Below are 16,334 nucleotides of genomic sequence, written 5' to 3' on the forward strand. Positions count from 1 at the left end.
AACGTTATTAATCAGATTAACATCGCTTAGATTCTACGTATTTTGAAAAAATTTAAATATGACCGTATTTGTGAGTTTTTTTTTTAAAGATTTCATTTATTTATTCCTTAGGTAGAGAGTGAGAAAGAGAGAGTGTACAAGCAGGGGGAGCAGCAGGCGGGAGAAGCAGGTTCCCAGCTAAGCAAGGAGCCCTGTGCGAGACTTGATCCCAGGATCTTGGGATTGTGACCTGAGCCAAAGGCAGATAACCAATGGACCTAGTCACCCAGGTGTCCCTAAATATGACTCTATTTGACATCTGTTATAAAACACTAGGTCCACCTGCCTACCAAAGACCCAGGCTCAGTACCAGAAGCATCGTGCTGAATATCGATCTAGGGATGGTTTTAATGTGCTAGCTCAGTATGTGTGTCCCTTTCACCTGGATGGTGGATGCGTGTCTCTGTTTCTCCAGTGATCCTTTCCAGGCTGGTGAATATGCTCAAGGGTCCCTCCGTCTTAGACGGTTCTCCTCTGACTGACCTGTCCTATGACTTTCCAATTTGAAAAAGTTTTCATCATTGACTTCTTTAATGTCTTCATAGTTGTGTGTATGTGTGTGTGTGTGTGTGTGTGTGCACACGCACATGTGTTTGTGGGTGTTTGGTAGAACATACATAAAACTGACAATTTTTTCATCTTATGTTTATAGTCCAGAGACATTAATTGTATGCATGCTATTATACAATCATCATCGCCACCCATCTTTAGATCTTTTCATCCTCCCAAACTGAAACTCTATACTCATTAATAATAATAACTTCCCATTCCTCTTCTCTGGCCCCCACCCAGTCCCTGGCAGCCACATTCTACTTTCTGTCTCTATGAGTTTGACTTCTCTAGGTACCTCATGCAAGTAGAATCATAGATGATTCATCCCCGTAGCTGGCTTATTTCACTCAGGTGCATCCCTGGTCACAGCATATGAGAGAATCTTTTTTTTTTTTTTCCTTTTTAAGGCTGAATAATATTTCATTATAGGTATATGCCACATCTTATTTATCTGTTCATTCGTCAATGGACATTTGTGTTTGCTTCCACTTTTTGGCTATTGTGAATAATCCTGCTGAGAACATGGGTGTACAAATATTTGAGTCTATGATTTCAACTCTTTGGGATATATTCTTTTTGGGTATATATCTAATAAACAGAAATTGCTAGACTTAAGTATTCTTTACTGCTGAATCATATCATGATTCTACGTTTAAATTTTTGAGGACCTGCCATGCTACTAAATTCTCCTGTCTTCATGCTTCATCTTTCTGCCTTCTGGTTTCTGCTTCTCCTATTAACTGAGATGCTCTTGCCAAAGTCACCAAAGGTCTATGTTAGCAAATCCAAATGACACTTCAAAGCCCTCTTGACTTCTTCACAGCATATGCCACTGGTAACCACTTTCTTCTTATAGAAGTGCTCTCTGTGCTTGAGTTCTTCACTCTCTCCTTCTGATTGCATGGCAATCTCTTCTTTGACTTTCTTATAGGGTTCCTAAACTGTGTTCATCCATTAAACATTGCTGCTTCTCAGGATTTTGATCTGGGCCCGCTCCTCTTCTTGTCCACAAGCCCCTCAGTATATTTCCATGGTATCAGTTGGCAAATACTTACTGCTCCCACATCTCCGTTTCCAGCCTAGAAATCTCTCTAGAAAATTTTGACCAGTACAAAATTCAAGATTGTTTTAACTTGTGATCTAGAGAAAAGCATCTGCATAAAGGGCCCGAGATCAACCACATTTTTTACTTCTATTGTTTAACCTTGGATAAGTCAGCTAGTACTTCTGAGCCCTGTTTTCTCATCTGTAATCGGGGGCCATTAAAAAACCACTTTGGAGAATTATGGGAAGATTATTTTCCTAATATCCCAAAATTATAAAATAAAGAATACTTTGTTGTGTTTATAGTATAAAAATACAGGCAAAAGTTCATCCTGTTTCCCTCTAGCATGATTCTTCATATATATATGTATGTATGTATGTATATGTATATATACATATATATACATATATGTGTGTATATACATATATATGACATATAGAATGAAATAATTTTGTGGGTCTTTAAATATATATAACATCACAGTATATTTTTCCACTATGACTTTTTTTTAACTTATCAGTATAGCTTGAAGATATTCCCAAGTTATTCTTTTGAACTGACTCATACACATCTAATCCCCCCATTGATGAAGTTTGTGTAATTTCTTCACAATTAAAAATAGCGTAGTCAGTCAATAGCATTGTAGATGCCTCCTTAAAAGTATGTACAAGAGGTTAAGTATAGGAAAGGAGAATCGTTGGACCACAGGGTATATACGTTTAAAATGAAAACTGTTACTGCTAAATTGCCCAGTCAGAAAAACAAAAACAAAACCAAAAACTTGACCAGTTTGAACTTCCAATGTTTCCTGTTTTTCCACTCTATTGCCACTACTTAATATAATCAAACTTTTAAAGATTTGCCAATCTGATGGGCAAAAAATTGGTGTCTTAATATTTTTAACTTGTGTTTCCCTGATTACTTTGGAGATTGAACATATTTTAATGTTTGTATCCCCTTTTGTATTTCCTGTTTTGTAAATTGCCTGTTCATTCATTCCAGACATTTGTTGTTTGGATAATTGTCAACTTTTTATTGATTTGCAGAGTTAAAGTTACCTTCTGTTTTTGTGTATTGTAATCCTTGTTCTTTTTTAATGCTCCAGTTATTAAATACTGTAGCTTTTTGAGATGATCCCAATATTCTTTGATGATATCCTTGCATTTTGGCACAGTAAGATGTCCCAGGCTCATTTTGTAAATTTCCTAAACTTAGCCCTTTCTCTAAAGGGCCTCGATTCCTTTTAGTGGGACCGGGATTTTTGAGACTGCAATTTAGACATTAGTGGTGCTACTGGGTTATCAATAGCATTAGGAATAAACTGATTATTGCAAGCATTAGCAGTTAGCCAATATAATGTTAATTTCTATATGTGAAACAGTATATATTTGGAAGATATATTTAAATATGTACAAGGGTTTTATAGTTTGCATTAAAGTAATTTAAGAATAACATCTGATACAAGAAAATATTTTCTGTTAAGTAAACACTGGGCACTAGAAAGGAAATTTTGAGAAGGAAAGACAGTAACATAGTCACTGTCATGTCTTGTATTTGGACCTTTCAAAATACCCTTCCAAAGAAATTTCAAAAATCATGTAGACTGGAAAAATATTACATAGCTTCTATATTTTTCATTTTTTTCTTTCATGTTTATCATTTTGATTCTCATCTGTTTTCTTTTCCTTTTTTGCTATTATGCACTTATCACTTAAAAGTAAGTAAAAATCTTTGTATTTATCCTTGAAAAAAAAAGATTTCAATTAGAATAAAATAAATATATTCATGGTTTTAGCCACCATTCTTTCCCAAGACATATTTCATGGCCACTTTAAAACTACTGAAGTAGCAACATTTCAATTGCTATCTGCAGAGCTCAGTGGTGAGAGAAGTACTTCTGATACACTGATTTTATTTTTAATTTATTAAAGAAATGGCTTTAATATTTAAGCATTCATGTAATAGTCTTGTTTTGTTTTGCACAGCTAGAGAATTGAAGAGGAAAGCCCTGTCTGCTCATTCTTAAATACCTTTGACCTTCAGGTTCTTTGTCTGTAAAAGAGATTGAGAATACCAACTTCACCGGGGTGCCATGAGGATTAATTGGCTATTATAGGTAAAGGACCAAGCACATTAAGTTTCCTGATAAGTATGATGCTGATAATTCCGGATCTTATTTGAAAACCACAATTGGACAAAAACATTTCTTCTAAGTTGTAAATTTATTTATTTGAAAACATTACAAAGGTTTACAAATTAAATCACTAGTTTTACATTTATATTATATTTATTGTGTTTGTTAAGAAAAAATGAATTAAAGGAACCAGGACTATGGGAGATTTGTGGAGGGTCATTTACTCATTCATCCACTGAATATTTATCATCTGCTCTATGTAAGGAGGTGTACTAGGGACTGGGAATGCAAAAAAGAATAATTGGACTTTGTAGGTTATTCTGTTGTTCTTGCCCTTTTCTATCCTGCTTTTTTTGCCTGGAGGCTGATCTCTACACAGGGTCCTTTGCTCTCTTCTTCCTGGTTACCATTAGCCAATGGATGCGTAAGCATGAGAAGGAAAGAGAATCTGGAGTATGTTTTTGTATCCCCATCATCCTGTGAGGCCACAGTTTGGGAAGCAGCTATATTGCTCTCTCTATAGCCATGGCTCCTCTCTGGGTGCTTCTCTTCCTCAACTAGACCTCTGATCAAGTTCCAGTAACACGGTTCTTCCTTGCCTTTCAGGTCTAAGTGTGACAACAGCTTTCTACCACTGCAAACCTACAGGTGCTTTACCATACCTGGTTGACTCCTAATCATTTCAAGACCTGTCGATAATCCTCTCACTTAATGCACTATTTCAGGCAAAACTTAACCTACCTTAGTCCCGGCATGCAGTCAAATTACACACATTACTTTGAAAGTGACATACTAGAAGGTACACAATTTCAGAGGAAACACAAAGATGGAAAATTATGGAAGATGTACTAGGCTGGGGGAATCCAGGATCGCAGTTCAGAGCAAGAGACGGACTGAGACTTGAAGGATAAGGAGGACTTCGAGGGTATTCAGCAGGGCTGAGTTTGCAGGGGTGGGGGTAGGGGGAAGAAGGGAATAGGAAAAGAAACAGAAGTCAGAGAGAGAGAACTGCCTGAAGTATGCTATTTGGGAGGGATAAGTCGGGGGTGGGGGTGGGGTTAGAAGAGGGGATCATTGAGGAACACATTAAAATAAGCCAGAGAGGAGGCATCAGAAGATGATGACGGGCATGGTAAGGAACGGACCATGAAATATGACCACTGAAGAAGCAAAAAACAAAAAAACAAAAACAACAAAAAACTTTTAACATGAGCAATCAGGGCTTTGGGGTATCTACACTTTTTCTTATTCTTTACTGATTCTCTTTCTTTTGGTAATAAAATCATTTCATGATTTTTTCTGGGAGAAACAAGCCCATCCTCAGTATCAGCCCATGTAAGGGGAGACACTGATTACCCTCACATTCTAACTTGGTGTAGGCACATGACCAACGTCTTGGCAAATGAGTTTAATCCTTTTCCTTTGCCACAGGGATTGGTTTAAAGACGAGTAGGTGATTCAAGCCAGCCACTGAGACCTATTTCTGGAAATTTTAAGCTCTGCTTTTCTTGGATTGGATGGATGTAAGACCAAGTTCTGATGATATAATCAGAGTTCCTGACTCCAACTATGCCTGAACACTTATCTTTGTTCTTTCATTTACTGAATCAAAAATTCTTAGATTTCTGTCACAACCATCAAAGTCTTTTACATCAGGAAGAAAACTATGGAGGAAAAGACAAGTTTTATTTGAAGTATAAATATCAATATCAAAAAAAGCAAGCTTTTCATTGTCCCTGGAACAGCACTGTCCAATGGAAATACAATGCAAGCCACATCTATCATTAAAAATTTTTTAGTACATTAAAGAGAAACAGGTGAAATGAGTTTTAATAAAGTGTTTTATTTAACTCAATATGTAGAAATATTACTATTTCAATATGTAATCATTTCAGAAAATTGCACCCTGCTTAATTTTTAAATTTAAACATAACTAAAATGAAATACAATTTAAAAATCAGTACTGGGGCGCCTGGGTGGCTCAGTGGGTTAAAGCTTCTGCCTTCGGCTCAGGTCATGATCCCAGGGTCCTGGGATTGAGCTCTGCATCACATTGGGCTTTTTGCTCAGCAGGGTGCCTGCTTCCTGCTCTCTCTCTCCCTGCCTCTCTGTCTACTTGTGATCTCAGTCTGTCAAATAAATAAATAAAATTAAAAAAAAATTTTTTTAATTCTAAAAAAATAAATAAAAAATCAGTCCTCTGTCACATTAGCCACATTTCAAGTGCTCAACAGCATCAAATAATACAGCCCTAGACGCGATCCTAAAGTACAGGAGTTGACAGGAGTCCAGTTGAAAGTGATCCTATAGTCAAATTCTAGGACCTTAGAATAGGGAACTATTTAATATTTTCGAACCAGGAAATGATGTAAGCTAAACAATGTTTCAATAAAAATAAGCTGGCAGTTTTAGCATCCTTAAAGCTTTCCTGATTTCCCAGTCAAATTAATGATGCCTTTCTCTATAATCCTCTTGCACAGAGTTGTAAGGACACATGTCAGACTCTCTAGGGACAGAAACACTTATCCATTTTGAAAAGGCAGCCAGAAAAATAATCTGTTGTTGAGCAGGAGTCTCTCAAGACCTTGCCTATGCATTCTTTTGTCCCTAATGAGATCTGGAACATTCCCATGGCATTAAGTAGTGTGCCAATTTCTGAGTCCTGCTTTTAGATGATTTCAGGTATAGTGGAATGATGAAATCAGATGTCAGATACAGAAACAATTAAAAACTTTTTTCTAATGTATGCATTAACTAAAAGACCAATCCCAATTCAAGACCTATTCAGAGAAACAACAAGAAATCTTAGAGTCAAGAAAATATACCATATACCGTCAGCCCCAAAGGGGGAAAATATGCTTCACTTTGTTCTTGTTCCCTCCCAGTTTCTTGCCCATAGTAGGTTTTTTAAAACTATGTTTTTTTAATGGAACTAACAAATTTTAAAATACAAAGCACAGTCTTTCAATTCTTCTTGGATAACTCATATAAAATAAAATGGGACATTTCAAAAAGTTTAATTTTTAATCGAATTAACATATTTGAATAACTTCTTGATTATTTTTTCTGATCAACGTTCAATTTTCTATTTTTTATCAATGTAAAATTATTTAAAGATACACTTTTCATTCCTCAAACATTCACTGCAATTTTAATCAAATGATTATATCAATTCTAAGAGTCTTCATGTCCTAACAAATGAATCATGTTAACAGAAAAATTTTTATAACACCCTTTTTCTGTAAGAATGTTTTAAATTCCTGAACACAGTCATTTTATAAGGTTAGTGAAACATTTTGTTTCAGCCACCTGGGTGAGGGCTATGTTTATTATTTCTGCAGTGAAACAAAGAAAGGATATGTTCTCCTTCCATGGTTCACAACCGCTACAACAGAGGAGCAAGTTTCCAAATGGGGGTCAGGTCAGGAAAAAGCTCCCCAGGGGAAATTTGCTACAGACGAGCCACACCCAAACCTAGAAAATATACTATAACAGCTATAGGTGATAGCAACAGCAAACCGTTGTCCCTGTGAGTTAGATGTGACTGCTTTTAGAACAAGACTTCTAGGGAACAATGGTGTTGTGTAGTGTTGGAAGCTCTCATAAAATTATACATTCACTTCATTTATTTGCTTTTTGTTTGTTTGGAGCAATGATGAGATGCATATTTAAAGAAAGTTATGGGGATTCACAGTTTTTGGGACTGGAAGCATCAAAAAGAGAAAAGGTATTTCTTAGGGGGAATTTAATTTATCTGTTCTTGGAAGGCAGCTGTCTTTGTCAACAGATTTAACTATTTTTGACTTTTGAAGACCAGTTCCAACTGTTGATGGCAAGTATGGATATCCATTTGGCCACTAACAACTGAGCCCTTGGTAATCATTACTGAGAAGCTTTACAATGTGCTATTTTGTTGTAAAACATTTGCATGAGCGTTAATACATTCCGTTCTTCCTAAAAGCCAATTTTACCAGCAGTTCCACAGCTTTTAGAAGGTTTCAAATGAAGTCACTTATGTTTCACAGTGACTGAAAATTCACAAAAATATCAAAGCTCAAATCTCTTATTCTGTGTTCTCAACTAAATCAGTGGTTTGCAAAGTTTTCTGAGTGTCAGGGTATGCTACACTTTTGTTTCCTGAAATTTTTTTTGAGATATACACATATATAGACACACATACAGATAATATATTTGCATACTTACATAATACATACATAAATGGGGTTTTTTGGTGGATGGGATTTATAGAAGCAATCTGTGATTATCATAAATGTACAAGAAGGACAATATAGATCACTCTTTGTTTCAATCAATCGGGGATTATTACAATTCAATATTTATGTACATTCTTCCAGATCCATATATATATATGTGTATTTTTTCAAAAATGGATAACATAGAAATATAGCAGAATCCTATATAACCACTTTTCTACTTTTATTATTCACAGACTAGGAAAATACATAATGACAAAGTTACTATCAATTTAATAATACTTCTTATTCACATTATCACCTACATATATTTGCAAAGTAGTAGCATGTATTCCTACAGAACATATATATCCAGGCTACTGAAATACCTGTGCATGTATGATTTGGAAACCTTTCATAAGAAGTATATCCCAGGGTCGCCTGGGTGGCTCAGTGGATTAAAGCCTCTGCCTTCGGCTCAGGTCATGATCCCGGGGTCCTGGCATCGAGCCCCGCATAGGGCTCTCTGCTCAGCAGGGAGCCTGCTTCCCTTCCTCTCTCTCTGGCTGCCTCTCTGCCTACCTGTGATCTCTGTCTGTCAAATAAATAAATAAAAATCTTAAAAAAAAAAAAAAAGAAGTATATCCCACACATTGAGAACCACTGATTGAAATCATTTAACAACCAGCCATGCTCGTGTGGCTGTTTTTCATTACATTCAAAGCCATTTCAACTGCCAGAGCTTCCGTTGTCATCAGCACACACATGGACTATTTCTTACAAATCAGGATAGGCCTCAACTTGCAGGAGAAGATCTTGGGAATCAGTTTGTCTGATTATGTAATTATGTGACTGCAGGAATTAAGTATTTGTGGTTCTTACACTGAAGGTGAATGAGATACATCAATAAATTTTCTCCCTCAAACCTGGGAAGACTTCTAAAATGAGATAAGATCTGGAGGAAGTCTTTAAAGAAGGAGTTGTAATACTTCAGGAAGTTAGTTGGGCAAATGAAGTTTTCAGGGAAATGTGTTGTCAAAATCTCAGAGAAATATCCAGGGAATATCGCACTGAGAAAGAGCAAGAGGTCAAAATTCACAAAAGAATTTGTATCAGAAGCAGAAGTAGTACCATTTAGAAAGTGAAAGATTTCTTTTTAACTTGGAGACAAAATTCTAAACAAAGGCAAGTTCAGAAAATAATATGATGAACACCTGTGTACCCACTACCAGAACAAAAAACTATTTTTTTTTTAAAAGATTTTATTTTATTTATTTGACAGAGAGAGAGATCACAAGTAAGCAGAGATGCAGGCAGAGAGAGAGAGGAGGAAGCAGGCTCCCCACGGAGCAGAGAGCCCGATGTGGGGCTCGATCCCAGGACCCTGAGATCATGACCTGAGCCAAAGGCAGCGGCTTAATCCACTGAGCCACCCAGGCGCCCCCCAGAACAAAAAACTATTAATCTCTGGGTATCTTTCTGTCAGGTATTTTCTTCTTTGTACAGCTTTATATTGCTCTTTAAAAACCAAACCTTGAAGCACAAGGTTGAGTCAAGTGTTGGGGATATTGCAAAAGAGACTAGAAAGGGGAAAAACCTTCAGGAGAAGTAACTCCGAGGTAATATAAATGACACACACTCAAAAAAACTTTCAGAGAAATGAGTCATTGGAATTATTGAAAATTGCAGAGACTCATCAAAGAGGGGAGGTTAAGTATGACATGATTTAACATGTTCTAAGTAACTTGGTTTCCACAGTCATTTCATTACAACTCTTTAACTGATTAATTTCAGAAATATAGACATTGAGTTTTATTGGAATATGACCCAAAAGTTTATTTGTATCTTAGTTTGTCTGAATTCCCCCATAGTAATAAGATTATACTCTGTTGTTAACTTTTCCAAAGGATTCATAAAATCCTACTTACATAACATGGCAAGATTACCTGCTCTTTTAAGTTCTTTCACACATCATGCATAGTAAGCAGTGATTGTTAGGTGTGATAATAGTATGGTGATTATATTTAGGCAAAAAAATATTAGTTTTCCATGGCTATATAACAAATTACCACAAACCTAGCAGCTTAAAATAATAATCTCACAGCTTTTGAGGATCAGGAGTCTCGCACAGCATGGCTGGATTCTCTCTGATCATGGTCTCAAACTGTGGACACTAAGGGACATTCTGGGTTACTCTTCCCTCTGAAGCATAGAACCCAAGCTCATAGAGGTTGCAGACAAAATTCATTCCCTGGGGTTTTAGGACTGAAGTCCCCATTTTTTTACTTGCTACTGATCAGAGGCTGCTCTCTGCTCTTAAAGACTATACATTTTTGCTGCCTGGACCCCTCTATCATTAACATTAATGGAGACTATCTTGAATGTCTAGATCCTCTCATGGGATGAATTTCTGACTTCCCCTGTCTCTGATCTCTAGACCTAGACTCATGTGATTAGGCCAGGCCCACCTGAAAAAAAAATCTTCCTATTCTAAATTCACCTGATTTATGATCTTAGTTACTTTTGCACAATTCTTCACAGCAATGCTTATGTTAGTGTTTGAATAACTGAGAGAAGATGTGTATACATAAGGGCCCGATAATCTAGAGGGACCACCTTGAAATTCTACTTACCATAAACCCTATCAGTTAAAGGTACATACTGACATATGAGGATAGAATGACATGATGTGTGGGATTTGCATTCAAATAATCTAAAACCAACAAAGAAAGAGAGTGAGGAGTAGATGCAATAAAATTGGCAAAATTTGAGTTTTGAAACTGAGTGGTGGGCATTTAGGGGGTTATTCTACTATTCTTTCTGTTTCTGCTATGTTTGAGAATGCCCATTAAAATTTAAATAAATAAATAAATAAATAAATAAATATTAACAAATAGCTGTCTCTCAGCCTTAATCCTGAGACCCACACTTTGATTCCATTAAACTTCACTCTTGTGACTGTAAGTTAATAGTTTGGGTCTTCCTTTCTTCTGGGTCACTCATCCAAGATTTCCCCAGCCCTTTAGAGCTCTGAAGTAAACTGGGACTGAGTAGATCCCAAGACATATCTGGGGTGGCCAGAATGGTGGACATTAGTGCATGGACAAGGACTAGAGCCTTTGCCATAGTGAAGATGAGGAGTGTGTGTGAGATAGTGATCTATGGCCAAAGGGACAATTGTGATCAAGTGAGCCCTTACAATGATTGGAAGGGGTAAGGAAATAAGGACGCCTAAAAAAGAGGAACTGTATTCCATATAGAGGAGTGTTAGCAATAAGTGTAGAAAGAACGATAGAATTAGCAAATCACCATCCTCAATGTAACATGAAATTTAGACAAGGATAGAAGATATATGTATATTACTTGGTGAAAATTTATTAAAAAACAGAATTTTCTCATAGTTTTAAAATATCATCATACAGATAGTCTTTTTAATTATAAAAGGAAAACAGATCTTTACAATGGAAAGATCTTGCGATTATTACCTTAATCGATCTAATTTAAAATCATCATTAGTGACACACTGTAATTTATGTGACTCCTGATTAATGCAATGAGAGTTATACACTATCACATATATAATATTTTTGCCCAAAAACTTTAACTTGAATCTGATCATAAGGAAATAATCATCCAATCCAAAATGTGGAGCTTTTTACTGGACACCTATCCTGAACTCGCTCAAAATTCAGTGTCATTAAAAACAAGGGGCACCTGGGTGGCTCAGTTGTCAAGCATCTGCCTTCGGCTCAGGCCATGATCCCAGGGTCCTGGGATGGAGCCCTGCATCGGGTTCCCTGCTCCGCGGAAGCCTGCTTCCCCATCTCCCACTCCCCAAATTTGTGTCCCTTCTCTCACTGTCTCTCTCTGTCAGGTAAATAAATAAAACCTTTAAAAAAAAACCAAAAACAAAAAAACCCAAGAAGCATAGGGATTGTTTTGATAAAAATATTTCAATGAGACAACTAAATAGATGAAATTTGACTGGATCCTGGTTTGAAGAGAAAAACAGTTATAAAAGACACGTTGGAGAAAGAAAATTGAACAGTAGATGTTATAATCGAAGTACTATAAATAATCTTCAGGTAAATAACTGTGTTCTGCTTTTGTAGGAGAATGTCCTAGTCAGGATGTGTTCTAAAATAGTTAGAGATGAAGTGGCATGGTGTTCAACATACACACATACATGTATATACAAGCACATGTATGTGTGTGAAGAGAACACATTTTGACAAATGTTCACAATTGGTGAAGATTATATTGGTGTTTATCGTGCTATTCTTTCAGCTTTTTCATAGGATTAAACTTTCAAATTTAAAGAAAAAAAATGGCACTACCTTTCCTGACTTTAGTGTCTGTATCTGTAAAATGAGGGGGTTTAGAATAAATCATTTCTAAATTCTTGACTGTTCTTTGATTCTATGTAAACTGGAACAAAGAGGGCAACAGTTAAATTATTCAAGAATTTAACAAAATAGATTAGAAGGATAAGAAAGTGCTGTGATGATACGGGCAGTTAATTTAAAATGATTTTGCAAATAACAGGTAGTCTACTGCCTTGCACATAATTAGTTTTGGTTTTTTGGTTTGATGATGGAATTAAACTAAAGCACGTTAATTCTTTCAAATCTTTAAATATATCGAAGAGCCCAAATTATTTGTAATTTGAGAATAATGGTTACATGTGAAGAGATTTATTTATTTCATATCAATAGCATATTTTTTGAGAAAAATAGAAATTCATCAGTGATTCCCTATCAAATACTGTGGACAATTTTCAAAAGCTATAGCAAATGTATGTATAGTTTTTATATATGTATATATATATATATATTTTTTTTAAGACTTTATTTATTTATTTATTTGACAGAGAGAAATCACAAGTAGGCAGAGAGGCACCAGAGAGAGAGGGGGAAGCAGGTTCCTTGTTAAGCAGAGAGCCCAATGTGGGGCTTGATCCCAGGGCCCTGAGATCATGACCTGAGCCGAAGGCAGAGGCTTTAACCCACTGAGCCACACAGGCACCCCAATTTTATATATTTTTAATATTAATTTATATATTTATAAATTATATATTATTTGAATAGTAAAACTGATTATTGTCTACTACTATTTCTCAAGGAAGAAATTTCAATTTTTTATTTAACAGACGAAATCTTTGGTTCCCCCACCATGTAGTAAATTAGAAAAAATTGACAATCCTCAATTTATGAACACTGATTAAAAATTAGATCTTGTTAAGTTACATTTATTATTAGTGGCAAGATTAAAGGATAGAAATATTTTAAAGTATATTCTAAAAGCAAGAATTTCAGCTGTTTTACTTGAAGATCCTGAAAAACACATAGGGTTGGAACAAAATGTACTAAATTGTTGATGAATCATCTTTCTCCATGGTGACATAGAATATTATTCAGAAAGATAACAGTGAAGAAGTTTCTTCTCCAGCTAGAAAGAAAACTTTCAGCAAGTAAAGAAATATTCCTTAAATGATTCCCTGCCTATATTATAAATATTAATCAATTTCTTTATCAATGATTTTTATATCTTCTTTCCTTTATTGCTTTATTTATATTGGAATAATTTATTAAAAATCATCATGATCTAAATCTACAATAATTTTTATTTAAAATGATGTTGAAAGAGAAGAAAATGAAAATTACTTAAAATTCATATTTTTTACTCACAAATTTACTATGTATAAAGTAATGTTCAGCTAAGTATAAAAGGAAAATTGATATAATAGGACACGATAGACCTGGTCAAGTTTTGGTCAGAGAATCAATATTGAATATTTGTCTAAGGCATATTTTTGGAAAAAAATAAATACCATTCTTAGAATGAAAATAACATGTGCTTCTCACTGAAACGCTCAGACATTCTTGACAACTAATCCCAAGATCTTGCCAGTATGCCTTGACACTATATCTAGATTGTCTTGCTAAGCAGCAACATCACAGTCCATGGACTTAAGCATCAATTAGCTATTTTGTGACTAAAATAATCTTGTCTCACTTGGAAATATCCAAACTTATGGATATATTAATTTTTTAAAACATTGGTCATGTAAGTACATTTTGAAATTATTTATTCTTGTAAAATGCAAATGTAAATTTATTGAGAGTTAAAAATAAATTCTGCTTTCATCTACTGATAGTGTCCCACTCTTATCTCACAATGAATATTAAAATGGCTGAATTTTGACTGAATGTAATTTTCAGCCCACATCACATGACACATTAGTTATGAGAGTTTTGATTTATATATATATGTATATCCATATATATATATGGATATAAATACACACATATATTCAATATATATTTGTTAATTGGGGGATTCAATAAATGAAATATCCTGGTTACTTAGTAGGTGCTCAATGTTAAGGGATAAAAGTGCTTATTATTTATTACTTATGTAATAAATGTTTTTTTAAAAACTTAACATGAGCATTAACACTTAAGAATTTGAGACCAGTAGGTCTTCTAATAGATCTGTTCTCTATTAGATTTCCCAGATTTTAGTCTCATATTTCTCTTACTTTTTCTAATGCTTAATTGATTTCAAATGTCAGAATTACCAAAACCTAGCAATTTTTACTATGAAAGGATTATCCCTTGTTCACCGTAACAGACTATGTTTAATATTGCTTAACTAAACAAGGAAGAAACATTAATTCTACTCTGATTAGTCACATGCCAAACTCACATCTTTGTCTGATTTGTTTGCATCTGTTTTATTTTAGCTTGGTCAAGAAAACAATAAAATCTTGAACTACACTACAAAAGACCAGAAATGTGACTGAATCAATGAACTACCATCCATGAAAATAGTTATACTTGAAAGGGGTATTATTACAAGGAAGTCCTATAACTAAAATGGAGATGGGAATGTGGTAGTATCTTCATGCACAGTGCTTTACAGCTCTCCAATTCATAGATTTCATGTTGGATAAAATAATTTGCAGAACCCTGACTCTTTTGAGGCAATTTTCCAAATTGTCTAAGGCAAACTCACCACTGTTCATGCTGCTGAATGTTTGAAGTTAAAAAAAAAAAAAAAATCACAGGATTATTGCACTATGAAATATGTTGCAAAAAGTTCTTTGCTGTTTTCCTGAATAAAGTAGGAATTTTATTTAGGATAACTTTTACTCATAAAATAGTATATTTAAAAATACGATTCTATGTACTTACAAGGTTTATACAACCCACCCTTATTATTAAACTCTGAATGTCCTTGAATAAAGATTTAGGTCAACATCCCAAATCATTTGAGTATTATTATCCCTCTAGGGCCCATAGTATACCTTAATTTTCTGCATCTAAAAGTCATTTTTTTCAGTTAAATTGTATTATGGAGATATAAGTAACAATATGAAAACATTGATAGAATACCATATTTGAACAACTTGCATCCTATAAAACCTGTGAATTTTCTGATTCAAATGGGACAAAATTATTATGTGTTTGCTAATACTTCATGATGAAGTTAATTATATTAAGTTAATTATATTAAATTATATTAAGGTCAATCTTGGTAATAGTGCTATATTTCTCATCTGTCTCCTAGGTTAAAAACTATGATGATTTCGGGGTGCCTGGCTGGCTCAGTGGGTTAAGCCTCTGCCTTCAACTCAGGTCATGATCCCAGGGTCCTGGGATTGAGCCCCACATTGGGCTCTCTGCTCAGCAGGGAGCCTGCTTTCCCCTCTCTCTCTCTGCCTGCCTCTCTGCCTACTTGTGATCTCTCTGTCAAATAAATAAATAAATAAATAAGTAAATCTTTAAAAACAAACAAACAAAAAAACAAAATAAAAAAACTATGATGATTTCTGTCTAGCTAGATCTGCAGCTACTTCCTCTTCCTGACTTGGAGTGAACAATAATTCCCTAAATCCACAGTTATATTTGAAACCAGGTTTCAAATTTTTTCATAACAAAGCTTTCTGTCAAATCATCTTGAATTTTATTGAAAATGTAGTAGAGGTGCATAAACATCTAGAATAGGAAAGAAAAATCAACTACTAAGGGGACATTTCCTTTCTGTTATAATAAATTAATTATGCTAAAAGTCTATGTAATATACTTTTTTATTTGAGCATTTTTTTTTTCAAGTTACAATTTAAATTCTAGTTAGTTGACATATAGTATAATACTGACTTCAGGAATGAATTTAGTGATTTATCACTTACATATAACAACGAGCACTCATCACAATAAGTGCCCTCCTTAACACCCATAATCCATTTAACCCATTCCCTTGCCCACCTTCCCTCCAGCAATCCTCCATGTATTCCCTATAGTTAAGTGTCTGTTTCTTGGTTTGCCTCTTTCTCCTTTTTTCTCCTTCTGTTACCTGTTTTGCTTCT

Source organism: Meles meles, chromosome 4 (assembly GCF_922984935.1).
Source record: "Meles meles chromosome 4, mMelMel3.1 paternal haplotype, whole genome shotgun sequence".
Taxonomy (NCBI): Eukaryota; Metazoa; Chordata; class Mammalia; order Carnivora; family Mustelidae; genus Meles; species Meles meles.